This window comes from Entelurus aequoreus, linkage group LG23, assembly GCF_033978785.1.
Source record: "Entelurus aequoreus isolate RoL-2023_Sb linkage group LG23, RoL_Eaeq_v1.1, whole genome shotgun sequence".
NCBI classification, from domain to species: Eukaryota; Metazoa; Chordata; class Actinopteri; order Syngnathiformes; family Syngnathidae; genus Entelurus; species Entelurus aequoreus.
The window spans coordinates 26710856-26715855 of NC_084753.1; the positions used below are offsets into that span (position 1 = coordinate 26710856).

The 5000-nt window shown below is 40.0% G+C and overlaps 1 protein-coding gene across 1 annotated transcript in view; it reads left to right on the forward strand.

Annotated features, from left to right (window-relative positions):
* Positions 1-5000, forward strand: part of LOC133641118 (protein eva-1 homolog C) — a 432473-nt gene that overhangs the window by 226950 nt on the left and 200523 nt on the right. The window lies entirely within an intron of this gene.

Here is a 5000-nt window from a genome sequence, read left to right on the forward strand (position 1 = left end):
GTTCGAACTCAGAAACTACTTTTTTTTTTTGCAAATAATAATTACCTTAGAATTTAATGGCAGCAACACATTGCAAACAAGTTGGCACGGGGGCATTTTTTACCACTGTGTTACATGGCCTTTCCTTTTAACAACACTCAGTAAACGTTTGGGAACTGAGGAGACCAATTTTTGAAGCTTTTCAGGTGGAATTCTTTCCCATTCTTGCTTGATGTACAGCTTAAGTTGTTCAACAGTCCGGGGTCTCCGTTGTGGTATTTGACGCTTCATAATGCGCCACACATTTTCAATGGGAGACAGGTCTGGACGTGGCTTGGCATTGTCTTGCTGAAATAAGCAGGGGCGTCAGATGTAGCGACGGACTGTAGTTACTGACAGGGGTTTTCTGAAGTGTTCCCGAGCCCATGTGGTGATATCCTTTACACTCTGATGTCGCTTTTTGATGCAGAACCGCCTGAGGGATCAAAGGGCCGTAATATCATCGCTTACGTGCAGTGATTTCTCCAAATTATATGAATCTTTGATGATATTACGGACCGTAGATAGTGAAATCCCTAAATTCCTTGCAATAGCTGGTTGAGAAATGTTGTTCTTAAACTGTTTTTTGCTCCCGCATTTGTTCACAAAGTGGTGACCCTCGCCCCGTCCTTGTTTGTGAATGACTGAGCATTTCATGGAAGCTGCTTTTATACCCAATCATGGCACCCACCTGTTCCCAATTAGCCTGTTGACCTGTGGGATGCTCCAAATAAGTGTTTGATGAGCATTCCTCAACTTTCTCAGTCTTTTTTGCCACTTTTTTGAAACATTTTGCAGGCATCAAATTCCAAATGAGCTAATATATGCAAAAAAATAACGTTTTCCAGTTTGAACGTTAAGTATTTTGTCTTTGCAGTCTATTCAATTGAATATAAGTTGAAAAGGATTTGCAAATCATTGTAATCTGTTTTTATTTTCCATTTACACAACGTGCCAACTTCACTAGTATTGGGTTTTGTACATTTCTTATAAATACTGAAATAGACAACAGCCCTAGACTTGTCCATATAGAGGTACATATAGGTTGTATTCACCTGACGTCACATCCGGCTCATTAAATATGCAAGGCTCGAAGGGGTGGTCAAGCAAGCGTCTGTTGTCATAGCAATCTGGGCGGCATTTTGCCTTTCTCGAAGAAAAAAATCCCCATGCTCGCCTTGTATTAGGCTGTTGGAACCGTTCAAATAGTGAAAAGGATCAAAGTTTCTTCAGAGTTCCTAGAGAGGCAATCAAGAAGGACGAAAGAGCGCAAGATTGTACAAACGACGGGAAACACACAAGTTTGCAGTGATCACTTCGTTAAAGGTTTGTTTGATATACTTTAGTATTTCCCATATAAGTATTATTTTGATATTTTTGTATTTCATCTTGTTTCGGAGTTCTTAAAACACATTTTCGCTACAAGTGTCTCGTAAACAACCAACTTGGAGAGTCTAAATAAAAGAAAGAAAATGCGTTAAGCTTTTACCAAACACAGCAATCATAAATTAAGCTTTTAGCACATACTCAACGTTGAGATCTGTAGTTTTATTTTGATAAAGACAGGGAAAACCACGTATACTCTTAACGACGTGTGCAACAACAACATGCTATGCACTTCTCCGTCTTCTTTCACAACCAGCCAGGTTTTCAGCGGCGTCTCTGATTATCTTTATGAGTGGCTGACATAATGGGAAAATGAAAAACCAGTAAATCAAAGCTATTGAGTGCTACTCACAGTTTATTTACAAGGGCGCGTACCCTCAAGATGAGAAGTTAAATCATGAAATGCAACCTTACTCGAGCAAAAACTATGCATGATTTATCCGGGAGAGTCTCCATACCAATTTCCTTGACCCAGCTATTAACAAAGAAGTTGTAGACCTCCACGCTTTTCCAAGTTTTCATCTGTTTTGCCGTGTAGAATGACGTCTCTAGCACCAGATAGTTCAACATGCCTGGGAATGTGATCAACCGATAATCCTGGAGATCACTCCAGGATTTTTTTAAAAATTACATATATAGTTCAATCAATCAATCAATGTTTATTTATATAGCCCTAAATCACAAGTGTCTCAAAGGGCTGCACAAGCCACAACGACATCCTCGGTTCAGAGCCCACATAAGGGCAAGGAAAAACTCACAACCCAGTGGGATGTCAATGTGAATGACTATGAGAAACCTTGGAGAGGACCGCAGATGTGGGTGACCCCCCTTCTCCCCTCTAGGGGAGACCGAATGCAATGGACGTCGAGTGGGTCTAGCATAATATTGTGAAAGTCCAGTCCATAGTGGATCTAACATAATAGTGAGAGTCCAGTCCATAGTGGGGCCAGCAGAAGACCATCCCGAGCGGAGACGGGTCAGCAGCGCAGAGATGTCCCCAACCGATGCACAGGCGAGCGGTCCACCCCGGGTCCCGACTCTGGACAGCCAGTGCTTCATCCATGGCCACCGGACCTGTGCCCCCCTTCCACAAGGGAGAGGGGGGCAGAGGAGAAAAGAAAAGAAACGGCAGATCAACTGGTCTAAAAAGGGGGTCTTTTTAAAGGCTAGAGTATACAAATGAGTTTTAAGATGGGACTTAAATGCTTCTACTGAGGTAGCATCTCTAACTGTTATCGGGAGGGCATTCCATAGTACTGGAGCCCGAATAGAAAACGCTCTATAGCCCGAATACTTTTTTTGGGGGCTGTCGGAATCACTAATAAGCCGTAGTTCTTAGAACACAGATTTCTGACCGGGACATATGGTACAATACAATCAGCAAGATAGGATGGAGCTAGACCGTTTAGTATTTCATACGTAAGTAGTAAAACCTTAAAGTCACATCTTAAATGCAAAGGAAGCCAGTGCAGGTGAGCCAGTGTAAGTATAGGTATATATAGATATATAGAGGTATATAGGTATATATGTAGATATACACTACCATTCAAAAGTTTGGGGTCACCCAAACAGTTTTGTGGAATAGCCTTCATTTCTAAGAACAAGAATAGACTGTCGCGTTTCAGATGAAAGTTCTCTTTTTCTGGCCATTTTGAGCGTTTAATTGACCCCACAAATGTGATGCTCCAGAAACTCAATCTGCTCAAAGGAAGGTCAGTTTTGTAGCTTCTGTAACGAGCTAAACTGTTTTCAGATGTGTGAACATGATTGCACAAGGGTTTTCTAATCATCAATTAGCCTTCTGAGCCAATGAGAAAACACATTGTACCATTAGAACACTGGAGTGATAGTTGCTGGAAATGGGCCTCTATACACCTATGTAGATATTGCACCAAAAACCAGACATTTGCAGCTAGAATAGTCATTTACCACATTAGCAATGTATAGAGTGTATTTCTTTAAAGTTAAGACTAGTTTAAAGTTATCTTCATTGAAAAGTACAGTGCTTTTCCTTAAAAAATAAGGACATTTCAATGTGACCCCAAACTTTTGAACGGTAGTGTATGTACCGTATTTTTCGGACTATAAGTCGCAGTTTTTTTCATAGTTTGGGTGCGACTTATACTTAGGAGCGACTTATGTGTGAAATTATTAACACATTACGGTAAAATATTAAATAATATTATTTAGCTCATTCACGTAAGAGACTAGACGTATAAGATTTCATGGGATTTAGCGATTAGGAGTGACAGATTGTTTGGTAAAATGTCTATTCTTGGTGTTGGGTTTTATCAAATAAATTTCCCCAAAAAATGCGACTTGTACTCCAGTGCGACTTATATATGTTTATTTCCTTCTTTATTATGCATTTTCGGCCGGTGCGACTTATACTCCGGAGCGATTTATACTCCAAAAAATGCGGTTTATACAGTATAGGCGTAATATGATCCAACGTTCTTGTTCTTGTCAAAAGTGTAGCAGCCGCATTTTGTACCAACTGTAATCTTTTAATGCTAGACATAGGGAGACCCGAAAATAATACGTTACAGTAATCGAGACGAGACATAACGAACGCATGAATAATGATCTCAGCGTCGCTAGTGGACAAGATGGGACGAATTTTAGCGATATTACGGAGATGAAAGAAGGCGGTTTTAGTAACACTCTTAATGTGTGACTCAAAACAAAAGAGTTGGGTCGAAGATAATACCCAGATTCTATTGCAGAGTTTCATTTGTCGCTCATTTCTGCTTTTAAGATCCAGGCCCCTTGCATACTCAGATAGTTCGCACAATGCACGGTAGCCCTATTGGTTTGGTTGACCACCACTTTGTTCACCAGAAGTAAACAGGTCAGAAAAAGTCCCGTTACTAAATACAACCTGTAGCAGGCCTGGGCCATTATTTTGACTCAGGGAAAAAAAATGTGTCTGGGGGCCGGTATATCTGATTTTTAGGAACACGAATACAAAACCTCACAATAATGTTTAATTGAATGCTAAAAACGTTATGACAGACCGCCTAAAAAACCGGAATGGAATTAAATTTTTTTTTACAGATTGAGACACCCAGAATGTCAATGAAAATAAAGAAAATGGGATTTACAATATTAACTATGAACGATAAAACACTGAATATTGACAACATATGAACGTCACACCCCCTCTCCATCGACATTTTTTACAATCAACAAAAATGCCAAAAACACAGCAAAATATGAACGTGAAGGGTTAGAAAATACCCCACCTACAATCTGATACATCTGATATATCTGACATCTGATATAGCTGCTCTGGAAACACTCTGTGGAAACGCTCCCACATCCACACTGCTTGGTGCCTCGTCTGAGCTGCTGTGACTTACATTACCATAGTAACTAATTAGATTACCATAGTAACTAATTAGATTGCCATAGTAACTAGTATGTCATGCAAAAGCGCAGATTCCAACCACTTTGTATAGTTCAAGACTTACGGTCATTTGAACGTCATAATGGCAGCTATGGTTTCGATCTTAAAGGCCTACTAAAATGAATTGTTTTTATTTAAACGGGGAAAGCAGATCCATTCTATGTGTCATACTTTATCATTCCGCGAT